The following is a 14,113-nucleotide window of genomic DNA, read 5'->3' as shown; positions in this document are numbered from 1 at the left end:
TCATGTCCAACTCTTTTCAATGCTGTGGACTGTACCCTGCCAGGCTCTTCTGTCCAAGGGATTCTAAAGGCAAGAATACTGCAGTGGGTTACCATGACCTCCTCCAGGGGATCTTTCCGACTCAGGTATCGAATGTGTCTCTCTCATATCTCCTGTATTTGCAGGTGGGTTCTTTACCACTAGCACCACCTGGGAAGCCCCATACATCCACATGCATCACTGCTATTTATTCTGATCATTATACCAAAAAGAGATATCCATCAGTGAGTCAGAAAATCCTGCTGTTTGTGATAACATGGATGGAACTTGCATAAATCAGACAGAGAAAGACAATATAGTATGATTTCCCTTATATGTGGAATCTAAAAACATGTTATATGTCAATTATATCTCAACAAAGCTAGGAGAAGAAAAGATATTTTGACATCAAAAGAAGTAAGAAGTGCAGAGTCTTAGAAGAGGCAATCCTTCTCAGAAACAGGAGCTAATAATCTTACACAAGTGAATGTATGTCATGGTTACAAGTATCTACGACTGAGAACAAGCCAACCCAAAACTTAAACAGCAAGCTTTTTACTATCTTTTCAACTGTGTGGGTTGACTGAGCTCAGAGTGGGGCTCGATGTAAGGCAGCTGGCAGTTGGCTGGGTGCTCAGCAGTGGCTGTTGACCAGGGTCTGCATGTGATCTTGGCATTTGGTTTGAGCCTTTTATCATATGGTGACTGGGTTCTGGGAGGGAGTGTCCTGAGAGCAAGCATCTCACCACAGGAGGCAGAAGCTTCCAGTACTCCTACAGTCAAGGCTTAAACTGGCCCAGAAGTCACAAGGTCCTCCCTCGTGTAAGAGAAAGGGGAACAGTCTCCAACTCTCAGTGGGATCATGAAGATTTTTGAACATCTTTAATCTCCGCAAACCATCACTCTGAAGTTTTTCTCATTTTGCTTTGACTGGTGAGAGTGTTGTCTAAGATGGGCACCTGTCTATGGACCATTATTAAGAAATGAGCTGGTGTGAGCAGCTAATTCTTTCCTCTGAAGAGAAATGTCCTTGGCAGGTTTTCTCCATGGGTGGGGGAAAGCTCATGGGCTCCGTGTTTTTCCATAAAGGTTTTATAACAATTATTTACTTTGTCATGCCACATCACAATGGCATCAAGCTCTACTTATACAGGCAACTCTGCAAAACAGAAGGAGATCTGACCCTACTGTGCCATGTATAGACAGAAGGAACCATGCAGTGGGTTTTCTCACATTGAGCAAGTTAGAATGAAGGAAGGATGTGTTTCTTCTCCTCCACCCCTTCTAAATACACAGTTTTCACACAAACTTGAATTTCCCCTCTCTCACCGATCTCTGCAACAGTCTATGTTGGTCTTGTTGCTTAGTCACTAAGTCATGTCCACCGACTGTTGCCTGCCAGGCTCTTATGTTGATGGGATTTCCCAGGAAAGAATACTGGAGTGTGTTGTCATCTCCTCCTCCAGTGGATCTTCCTGATCCAGGGATAGAACCCACACCTTCTGCATTGACAGCTGGATTCTTTACCACTGAGCCTCTAGGGAAGCCCTGTAACAGTCTATAGAACTGTCCAGTGCAACTTACTCCCACAAGGTAGAATAGCTGTATCTTAAAATAGCACTATTCATCAGAGATGTCTTAAATGTATTACTGTTGAGAAAAGAAAACACACACATAGACAAACATGCACACACACACACACACACAAATATGTGGTATATCTATGAGTTCAATGAAATCAGCAAACTTAAATCAATCCCATCCCATCCCCAGCATAGTAAATGCAATTGTATAATCAATCAGGAAGCTGTACAATCCAATTCAGGTTCATCACTAACAGCTGAGCTCATCAGCAAGACCACCAGTCACTGATGGCTCAGCAATTAATTGGATCTCTCTGGTTGATCCAATTACGCCATTAAGAAATAACCAGACCAACTATTTTACAGTCTGGTTATTCCAGTTGTCTTAATGACTGAATTGGACTGGGTTGCCCAGTGACCCCAGCAATTGCTTCATGATTGGCCTGCAGGTGACTGAGACAGTCAGTCATCCCTGGCCAGTGTAATCTCACTAATAAAGTGGAGCTGTCTTTTCATATGCTGCAGAAGCACTAACAGGATTGTTTTCACCATAAGCTGTGGCCCCATCAGACACAAGGACATTTTCTGACAATTATGCAGCCGTATGTGCATTTGACCGGCCGCCCACAGCTTGGAATGAGTCTACCACCTTGGTATGGAAACTGCAGCATGACTGAAGATGCAAATCAGATTAAGTAAATTGTAGTTGGAAACCAGGCATGTTGATCAATAGTTGGAAACTTTTATGAACATCGTGATGACTGCTATTTAATGTAAATCTCTTTATTTTTCCTGCTTTCAAAGGAAATAAATGACCACTTTTTTCATTGGCTGACATGTTTGATCAAAGCATAAGGAACACTGGAGAAGTAGTGCTTTTAAAAGCAATCTAGTCATGCTCGGACTATAAAACCTTAATTACAACCCCAGATTTTCCTGGCAGATGTGTCTGTTAAATGAAGCTCTTCTCTATTCAGCAGATATGGGCCTTGGTTTGCAAATATGATTTGCTACCCACAGACATGAACACACACACACACACACACACACACACACATACACACAGTGCATACATTTCATGAAGAGCTCACCTGCTGTTATCTTACATTTTCCTCTCTCTAGTCAGCTCTATTTGCAGAGGGCAGATTTTAAGGCAGTCATTAGAGATATTTTATAGTTCACTTTTGCTTTGTCATTAGCAGTACTCTTTCAAATATTTATCCATGTTGTTTCTAAATAAAACACCCAAGCAAACATTTATGAGTCATTTGTGAATATATTTAGGAGAAAAGTGATTGTCTGTGGGTCATAAGCCATTCTCACTATAACAGATTTTAACTCAGCATTTTATTTGAGGGTGTGCAAGTGAAAACTACCATGCTGACTGGCTCATGACCCAGGGGAGCATCACAGAACAGAAATTAGTGTAATTTAGCATGTACATTGTCATGGCAGCAGGCATTCCCCTCTTCTCCCTCGAGCTCCTGGATCTTCTGGGTTCTTTCCTACTTTACAACCCTCTCCTAATCTCTAAAATCTCCGCTCCTTCCCTCACTGAAAACCCCATAAAATATTGATGTGTGCTAAGTTGCTTATTTGTATCTGACTCTTTGCAACCTTATGAACCATAGCCCGCCAGGTTCCTGTCCATGGGATTCTCCAGGCAGGAATACTGGAGTGGATTGCCATGTCCTCCTCCAGGAGGTCTTCCTGACCCAGGAATCAAACCTGTGTTTCTTACATCTCCTGCACTGGCAGGAGGGTTCTTTACCACTTGTAAAGCTGGGAAGCCCCAAGATATTGATGGGTAATATTTAAATATCTAACTATATAATCTATTTAACTATATAAATACTAAGGAATTTATCTAATCACTTTGTATTAAGTAATTAATACTAAATCTATACAAATACAAAGTGACAATTAATTGAGCAAAAGTAAATTTCTTTCAATCATGGTATCAGTTTAATAAAGTGAAGACTTATTTTTCCATGCAAAAGTAAAAACTTCCCTTTTTTTTTTTTTCCAGTCAGTTCTCTGTTATCTGGAAAATGTACTAAAAGACAGCAGTTAATGGTATAGCAACTTACAGTTCCATGCCTGTATTTTATCAATTTTTGCTAATAAATGTAACTTAAGTTATGACTTCAAAGATCATATATTTAACTATAACTTTTCCATAAATTATCCATGCAAGAATTAAAGGAAAATCCAATATCTAAACAGAAGTTTAGCATACATCAAACATCATTTGGCTTAGAGAACATTATTATAGCTTATATTAATACATTAGAAACTCATCAAATTGTATATCTCATCAAATTGTAGATCTGTTGTCTGATAATGTACATGTCATAAGGATGCAGGGACAGACTCAGGATTCAAGCTGGATTATTTTCCCTAGCTGGATCTTGATTTAATTTGTATCATTATCTTGGCCAACTGACTTGACCTACCTATTTCTAATTTCCTGATTCTTAAAGTTCATTCTGATGTTTTCAATGATTAATAAGGCTACCCATCTTGCAATGCTTCTTAACTAAAAGCAACAAAGCAATCACACAATAATTATTTGTGTGAATTTCACAGAATTTGTGCAGAATTTCAATGTGCTTCACATGCTTTCTTCCTACATCTTAGATTGCATGCTCGAAATATTGTACAGTTCATGTTCTGAAATCACATTGAAAGATGCAGTGCTATAAAATAATGCAATTTTTACAACTTTTCATATGTACACATACATGTAAGTATGCACAACTCATTTCAATAAGAAAACTGCAAATTAGTATTTTCAAATGGCCAGCCTGAATTTCATTTAATGTAAATGTGTCATGGTGGTGTCAGAGTAAGAAATCTCTTACTAGCACCTAATATACTGTTTTATCATCAAAATTAAATTAAAAAATATGCATTGTAAATAGAAACTAATTACAACCAAAGAATTTGCCAAATGTCATGGGGGATGTACTAATAGACTAGAGGAGGAGAATTGCTGGGTATTTAAAAACTATCTTTTACATAACAGAATTAAGGCATATTTTAAAATAATTTATTACAAATTATATAATATTGGGTTGGCCAAAAAGTTTATTTGGACTATTCCATAACATCTTATAGAAAAACCCAAACAAACTTTTTGGCCAACTCAATACGTACAAGTTAATGCTACAAAGATTAATAAATAATGCTTTAAAGAAATAAATACATAAAAGAATTTATAAAGGAGAAAAATTGGGATTTTTTTAAAATGAAGAACTTGTATTCATTAAAAGACATCATTAAGAGACTACAAAGGCAAGCCACAGAGGAGATGATATTTGCAATATGACAAAAAAATTGTGCCCAGAGTATATTAAGAACCCCCTAAGATTAATAGGAAAAAAAATAGATAATCCACTTTTGCAAAACAATCAAAAGGCTAGAATACATGTTTCACAAAAGAAGATATTCAAATGGCCAGTGAGCTTATAATGAGATGTTTAGTAAATGCAAATTAAAACTACAGTAAGATATTCCTGGAACAAAATGGCTAATGATAATAATAATATCAATTGGGAAGGATGTGGAGCAAATTGAGCTTTCATACTCTGCTTGTGAGAGTGGAAACTGGTGTAGCTACTCTGGCAAAGGTTTTAGGCAACCTATCACTAAAGCCAAAAATATAATTTCCTAGGACCCAATAATTCCACTTCTGATACATATCAAACAGAAATGATGAATACTTATGTACACCAAAAGACATACAGAATAATATTCCGAGAAGTATTATTTTAAAAAGCTCAATTGGAAACAACTCAAATGTACATCAAAATGGGTAAAAACAAAACAAAACCCAACTCATGCTATAACTATACAATGGAATATTCCTCAACAATGACAAGAAAGCAACTATCAAAACAGGCAACAACACAAAAAATCTAGAGGGAAAAAAAGCAAAAAAAAAAAAAACAAAAAAACAAAAGAAAATGTCCCTTAAACAAGAGAAAAAAGTGAAAGTGTTAGTCGTTCAGTTGTGTCCGACTCTTTGCAACCCATGGACTGTAGCCTGCCAGGCTACCCTGTCCATGGAATTCTCCAGGCAAGAATGCTGGAGTGGGCAGCGATTCTCTTCTGCAGGGGATCTTCCCAACCCAGGAATCAAACCCAGGTCTCCCACAGAGCAGGCAGATTCTTTACCATCTGAACCACCAGGGAACCAGGCACAAAAGAACAAATACTATATGACTCTATTTATATGAGCAGGCAAAGCAAGTCTACAGGGACAGAAATTGAAGAGTGGAACAAGAAGAGTGGTTACACTGGGAGGGAGTACAAGAGATGTTTCTGGAGTATTAGTATGGCTATTATCTTGACTGAGTGGTGGGTAGAGGGTATTTTTGCAAAAAGCCATCAAGTTGTGCCCTTAAGATGCATGTAATTTATAGAATGTATGTCACATTATTTGTTTAGAAAAATATATGTGTGTGTGTGTGTGTGTGTGTGTTTATCTGGGAAGACATAATATGATATGAAAGTTGTGTTTAAGAAGGTAGGAGGCCTTCTGTTTGTTTTGTTTTTGGCTGTGCTGTGCGGCATGTGGGATCTTAGTTCCCTGACCAGGGATGGAACCTGCACCCTCTGTAATGGAAGCACAGAGTCTGAATCACTGGACCACCAGGAAAGGTAGGACATTCAGTGTTTCAGCTTTGCAACAATCACAGTTGTATCTCAAATTCCCCATCTAATAAATGCATGAGCTAAATGAGATACTTTCCAAGGAAACTTCTCATTCTAAATGTCAGTGATTCTATAATTAGGCCAGCTTAGTATTTTGGCTTATGTGTTGGCAACATATGTGTGTGCTAAGTTGATTCAGTTGTGTCCGACTCTTTGTGACCCATGGAATGTAGATCACCAGGGTCCTCTGTCCATGGGATTCTCTGGGCAAGAATCCTGGAGTGGGTTGCCATTTCCTCCTCTAGGGGATCTTCTGAACCCAGGGATGGAACCTGCACCTCTTAGGTCTCTGGCATTGGCAGGCAGGTTCTTTACCACTAGCGCCATCTACGTATGGGGAACAATCCAGTGCAGACCCATTTACTTGGATGTAATGGACGTCGTGTGGTCTGAATCTGGAGTCTATGAGGGAAGATCCTTGTTCACACAGATGTCTCAACACAATGTTCAGATCAGAGAGTAAGTTGCCAAATCTACTGACAGATGACTTCTAAGTAGGAAAGTGGAGGGCCATGAGGACTTCCTTACCCACCTTGCTCAGATAAATCAAAGAAAAGCAAATACTATAAGTTTTTAAGGTTATATTTTGCTAATTAAAAATCAATGCAAAATGTATTCTCTATAAATACCAGAATTTTCCTATAAAATATTTTCACTCATCTTACTGAATTTTTAATATGAATATGTAAAACAAATTTATATACAAATAATGCATAAATTTATGTATTAATATACAGAGTACATATTAACATAGATGTTAACACACATGTATAATACATACATACATGTACATGCATGTATATGTACATACATGTATAATAGATGTATAGTACATCTAATAGCATTCATTTCTCACTATTGGACTCTTTCAACTAAATTATCAAGAGCGAGTGAGCAATGGCAAGAACATATGACTGCGTCGCATGAGATGCATGCCGGCTGGTCTATTTGGTGGCAAGATTCTCAGATGTTCCACCATGAGATGTGAGCGGTGGCAGCCTTGTCCCAGGGCTGAGCACAGTGCATTTAGGCAGCTTTGGGCTGTGAAGTCTAAACAGAGGACTTTTTTTTTTTTTCATGTTGGTATAACATGAATATGAATGACCAGATCTACAGTAGAAAAGCTCAAGTAAGTTTGTAGGGAGAGACAGAGATAATGCAAAGAAACAAAGCATGATTTTAAAAATGTTTAAAAAGCAGTCCTTCTGGGAGGTCTGCTATAAGCAAAACTCTGGGGGTAAAAAAGATGGCAGTGAACACATTTAAGAAAATACATGTTAAAGCCCATTTTAAAAGGGTTTATCTTTAGTTCTAACAGGCCATTGAGAACAGGTAAAGATTTAGTATAAAACAGGCAATTGGATTTTAGTTGGAGGCACATCCTTCTTCTTAAAATTTCCAACTTATGTCTTGAAAACCAGAAGTGAGGTGGAAGGGTGGGTGGTGCAAGTATTTTAGCCTCACCCGGAAAGCACAAGGCCTGTCTTCTCTGGAGGTGAGGGAACATGGTATCGGTATCACAGTACTGTGCTTGAAGCCCAGAGAATGGCTCTTTGAACCCCTGCCCCCCCAATTACTAGCTGTATGACCTTTAACTACATTTGCCCAGCAAATGTTTGCTGAACAGATGCACAGTGCCAGCTGCTGGGAACATATAACTGAGAAAAGCCACAGTCCCTGACTTCCCAGTGGGAGGAACAGACACGCTAACAGTTGCTTTCATTAGAGCGTGGTCAGTGCCGTGCTGGGGTCTATTAGCACAGGGCACTTGCTCCAGGAACAAATCAGCAGGATCCTAAAGGCAGTCTTGAGAGGAAGGCACAGAAAAAAACCGAGAGGATGGGACAAAATGTGCAATTTGAGTCCTGAAGGATGAGCAGGGATTCACAAAGAAAAATGAGAGAGAGAGGAGACTTACAGGTCAAACAGCCTTGAGGGAAAAGAAAGAACAGTTCTTTGGGGGAGGCCACGTTGTTCAGGAGTTAATTAGCATGGGAGGCATGCAGTGATAAGTAACTCAGGAGAGGTGGGTAGGGCCAGGCCAAACCAGGTGAAGGATGCTCAGAAGCTTTATTCTGATATCAGTGGGGAACGTTGGGGAGAAAACAGCCCAACTGGGATCTCAACTTTCAAAAATTCATTGCAACTCCATAGGATGGGATGGAAGGGCTGGTGGTGGCAAGAATACAGGTAGAGAGATTAATTAGGATGGTGTGGCAGTGATTCAATAAAGATATGATGGTGGCCTAAGCTAAAGATGCTGGAGCTGGGGAGGGAGAGGTGGATGGAGATTTGAGAGGCATTAGGGAAGAGGAATGAACAGAATTTTTTAAAATAATTAATTTACTTTAATTGGGGACTAACTACTTTACAGTATTGTGGTGGTTTTTGCCATACACTGACATGAATCAGCCACTGGTGTACATGTGTCCCCCACCGAGAGCCCCGCTTCCCGCTCCCTCCCCACCCCATCCCTCAGGTCGTCCCAGCGCCCTGCTTCATGCATCGAGCTTGGACTGGTCATCTATTTCACATATGGTAATATACATGTTTCAATGCTATTCTCTCGAATCATCCCACCCTCGCCCTCTCCTACAGAGTCTGTTCTTTATATCTTTTGCTGTCTCACATATAGGGTCGTCGCTACCATCTCTCTAAGGAGTGAACAGAATTTGATTAGACACAGGCCATGGAGAAGAATGGGGCTGCCCTGGTAACTCAGTGGTAAAGAACGCGCCTGTCAAGCAGGAGATGTGGGTTCGATCCCTTGGTCAGGAAGATCCCCAAGAGAAGGAAATGGCAGCCCACTCTGGTATTCTTGCTTGGGGAATCCCATTGACAGAGGAACCTGGGGGGCTACAATCCATGGGGTTGCAAAGAGTTGGACACAGTTTAGCATCTACACAGCAACACGGCATGGGGCAGAATGGGGTATCAGAAGGAAGGTTTAGGTTTTTAGCTTGCATACTCGTGAGACACCATCTGAAACTGAATAACACGAGTTCCAGGGAAAGTACCACTTTTTCCTGCCACAAATGCCAAATGGTTATCACTTACATGTGAAGTCTAAAATACGACACAAATGAACTCATCTATGAAACAGAAACAGACTCACAGGCACAGAGAACAGACTTGGGGCTGTCAGTGGGGGCGGGGAGCGGGAAGAGCTGGACTGGGAGGTTGGGATTAGTAGATGCAAACTATTTTATAGAGAATGGCTAAACAATAGGGTTCAACTGTATATCACAGGGAACTGTGTTCAACATCCTGTGATAACCATAATGGAAAACACTATGAAAAATAATGTATACATACATGTATAACTGAATCACTTTGCTCTACAGCAGAAATTAATACATTGAAAATCAGTTATACTTCAATAAAATAAATACAACAAAGAAAATAAATCTGTTTCTTTGCTTTGACTAAAAGAGCATTGAATACCTGAAGTACACCCTCACCAGCTGACTTGCACGATCAGAGTTTCAAATGCTTCTACCTATTTTCACAAAATCCTCCCAGTCTTTTATAGGTTAAAGTCCTCTGTCTCCAGCAAGACCATAAGAACAGCATACAACAGGGATCTCACCATATCCCTTCTTTGCTTTGGGGCTTACTATCCTAATACCTAGGACAAACTAGAGCTAATGAAAGCCCACTGTCCAGGACTGAACTGATCAGAGGGTAGATCGCGCTATCAGAGTATCAGATGTAAGCCTGCCTGTCAAATACCAGAGGAGTAGAAGGAAGAAGGTGTTGGGATTCTCAAGGTCTTCTTGATAGGATATAAGGTCTACAATTATATAACTCCATTTGTATCTAGCAAGAGGTGCCTGGTTGGCTACAGCCCACAGGGTCGCAAAAGAGTTAAACACGACTTAGTGACTAAATAACAGCAAATCTTAGCTTAGTGGTGCCAATTTGCATATTTCTATGGCTTATAGATAATGAAAACTTGAAATTGGTTGTAAACTAGAAAAAGATGAGAATTTGAAGCCTATGCCATTTGAGGAGAGGATGAAGTTTCAGGTTTTCCAGAATAATTCAGTTGTAATAGTCTGGTTCACATAAATTAGTGGGAAAGTCTGGTTCCAGTACAATCTTGTGGTTCAGTGTTGACCTAAAACACAAAAGCCACTACAGGTCACTTCTGGAGCAGAGGACACTTACAAGAGATACTGTCTGCTAAGGGGGACAAGAAGCTGAATTATCTACCAGATAATTTACATCAATTCATTGATCTGCCTACCATGAACTCTCTCCATATTACTTTAGGTAGGCCTATGAGTAAAGTACTATGGGCCAAATAGGGTCCTTATTATTCTTTTAATGTATGTATATATATGCATGGCAGAGAGATCAGGAAGGGAAAAGGGCTTTTCCATGAATAATGATTAAATAATGCCAGCACGGCCCACTAATAGCCCCTCAATCATTCAGGTTCCAATTCACCAATTACTGACTCAGTCTTCAGATTTAAAAGCTTTGCAATCCAATAATCAACATGATGGAAAAAAACAAAACTTGTTGATGTTTAGCTCATGAATGACAACAGATTGATTGAGGGAAGAAATGTAAGTTATATATTTTGACTAAAAGTCTAAAGTCAGACTTGTATGATTTTGACATGATGCCAATAATTGAGGCAAAGTGTTTTTCAGGAAATCTCTGCCTCAATTATCTTGAATAACAAAATTTCAAGGTAGTGTATTATTCATACAATTTTCAAACATTTTACTTTACAATGAAAAGGAAGACATAACTCAAGTAGAAGTGTTTCCTATTTTTTCTTTTTCTTTTTTTTACCACTCTCACATTTCTTTTCTACCCAGAGGAGGCTGAGACTCTTACAATATCATATGAACACCAGCTGCTGCATATAGGTCTGAAGCACTATTTCATTTTAGACTATGTATTTTAAAAAGAACTATTGTTTAACTGTTAAAAAAAACCCTGCTGAAATATGCTGCAAGTTTTAGCCTTGGGGAAAATAACCAAGTGGAAACCCATTGAGTTCTTTATCCTCTAAACTTTAAGATGCTTTAGAGAGGTGTTCATAAAATAAGTTATGTGCATTTTACCCAACTTGGACAGGCTCTCACTTTGCTATACTGAGTGATAAAATCTTTCCTCTCTCATATTCACATTTCTCAAGAAATGAGTCAATGCATACTCAGCTTCCATGACCAACAAATTGGAAACCAAATTCTTCTCATTTGAAAGGGAGAAAGGTGTCCAGAATGACTAGTTTTATGAGCTGCACCTCTGTGATAAATTATTCCCAGATGTTGAGATGGATAAAAATACCCTTCTTTCCTCTGAATACCCGTGTAAGCAGGTGGATTTCAAGCAGATGGCTTCAAGTACCACATATCCTGCCATTGTTCTAAAGCTGGATAAAGACCTCTCCATTGCCAAGGGCATAATCATCACACTTCATCTGATAAAACATTTTCTAAATATGGACTTTGTGTAGGAACTATGCTAAGGCATAAGCTTTCTACTCATAGGGCGGTCTACTTTCAGAAAATACTTATGAAACACATACCTATGATGGGTATTGACTAAAGCAAGGAAAATTCATGGCATGGGTAAAAGCAACACCATTAAAAACTGGTTAATAATTCTTAAATATAGGAGCTGTTATAATTCCAGTGATTGGAATCCAAAGAAAAACTGCTATGAGCAGAAATAGTGGTTGTCTTAATTCGGGTTCTAAAGGAACTGAGTCTAAGACTAGAATATGAGTTCAAACAGTTTGTTTCAGAGGTGATCCCAGGAGGCATGGCAAGAGTAGTGAAGTGACACACGAGAGGAAGGCAGTTAAATAAAGAATGAGTTGTTGTCAAGCCAACTACCACAATGGACCACTGGAGTTTAATGCTGCAGGCAAATATTAAGAAGTGACGCCTAAGAGCAGAAGAGCTAGGGTATTTATAGACTGGAGAATCATTGACTGAAGGTACGGTTCCAATGGGATCTGCTACTGGTAAAGAATATTTCCACTGTTATGGGAAAGCCCCTCAGGCACAGAATTACAGGTAGCAGCACTTGGAAATTTGTTGGAGCACAGTGAAATGTTAAGGTCCAAGGAATTAAACAGAGAACAGGCAACATCTCCTGCAATGGCAAGATTTTATCCCCTTGGAACTTCCCTTTTTCTGACCATTCTCTCTTTTCCTTTCATTTCTGCCCTCATCTAAGTTGATTAGGGACATCAGGGCAGAGAGACTGACTTGTCTCTTAGTTGTTATTTTCCCCTTGAGAACATTCTTTCATACATACTTGGCAATTTCATTTAAAAATTTATTTCCACAAGCAGCCTGAATATGGAAAGACAAAAGCTTTTTAAGAAAAGCAATAGTATGTAAACCAAGTTATTTTACATGGCTGTAAATTACATGGGCTATTTAATTTCCTTCCTCTATCTACACACATCAAACTGGCATTTCTAAAACATATCTGAAGCTCAAGATGGTTTAATATTCAAGGCTTGATAATATAATCAATTCTCTTCAGTTTTCATCTCCCAAGGAACAAAACATTCTTCAGTCTATGCCTCCCTAGGTCAAAGGTTTCTCGTAAGAAATCAATCGACTGGTAGACTTAATGTGATTCTACAGGGCTTCTTCCTTTTATACAAGCAATCATCATTTAAGACCAGTGAGATTAAGAAGAAAAAGCAATAAAAGGAATCCAAGTTGGAAAAGAAGAAGCAAAACAGTTGCAGTTTGCAGATGACATGATACTACCTATTGCGACCCCATGGACTGTAGCCTACCAGGCTCCTCTGTCCATGGAATTTTTCAGGCAAGAGTACTGGAGTGGGTTGCCATTTCCTTCTCCAGGGTATCTTCCCAACCCAGGGATTGAACCTGGGTCTCCTGCATTGCAGGCAAATGCTTTACCATCTGAGCCACCAGGGAAGCCCAATATATGTATATACACACATATATACATATATATATACACACACACACATATACACACACACACACACACACACACATATATATATAAATCCTGAAGATGCTACCAGAAAACTACTAGAGCTTATCAATTGACAGAAATGTCTTGCATTCCTATACACTGACAACAAAAAATCAAAGAAAGATTAAAGAAATAATCCTATTTACTGTCACTTTAAAAAGAGTAAAAATACCTAGGAATAAACCCACTGAGGGAGACAGAAGACCTGTACTCAGAAAACTATAAGATACTGATGAAAGAAAATAAAAGATGACACAAATAGATGGAGAAAATACCCTTTTCTTTGATTGGAAGAGTACTGTGAAGATGACTATACTGCCCAAAGCAATATACAGATTCAGTGCAATCCCTATCAAAGTACCAACAGCATTTTTCACAGAACTAGGACAAAAAAGCTTACAATTTGTGTGGAAACACCACGAATAGCCAAAGCATATTGGGAAAGAAGAATGGAGCTGGAGGAATTAAGCTTCTCGGCTTTAGGCTATACTACAAAGCTACAGTCATCAAAACTGTATGATATTGGCATAAAAAGCAAATACATACATCAATGAAACAGGATACAAAGCCCAGAGATAAACCTGCACACTTATGGTAATCTAATCTATGACAGAAGAAGCAGGAACACAATGGAGCAAACACAGCCTCTTTTATAAGTGGTGCTGGGAAAACTGGACAACTGCATGTAAAAGAATATGCAAAAATGAACTAAAAATCAACTACAGACCTAACTGTAAGGCCAGATACTATAAAATTTGTACAGGAAAACATAGGCATGACACTCTCTGACATAAATAACAACA

General features: G+C 39.0%; 1 protein-coding gene and 1 non-coding gene across 2 annotated transcripts in view; both read right to left on the bottom strand.

Annotated features, from left to right (window-relative positions):
- The window catches only part of LOC133044568 (ADP-ribose glycohydrolase MACROD2-like), a 900,047-nt gene that overhangs the window by 257,931 nt on the left and 628,003 nt on the right, over window positions 1-14,113 (bottom strand). The gene's annotated exons all lie outside the window — the stretch shown is intronic.
- On the bottom strand, window positions 13,175-13,246 carry TRNAC-GCA (transfer RNA cysteine (anticodon GCA)). Its single transcript has one exon. It is a non-coding gene; the product is annotated as a tRNA-Cys (tRNA).

The sequence above is a fragment of the Dama dama genome, chromosome 23, assembly GCF_033118175.1.
Source record: "Dama dama isolate Ldn47 chromosome 23, ASM3311817v1, whole genome shotgun sequence".
Classification (NCBI taxonomy): domain Eukaryota; kingdom Metazoa; phylum Chordata; class Mammalia; order Artiodactyla; family Cervidae; genus Dama; species Dama dama.
Note: the sequence above shows the minus strand (reverse complement) of the source record. Positions and strands in the feature narration are given on the sequence as shown.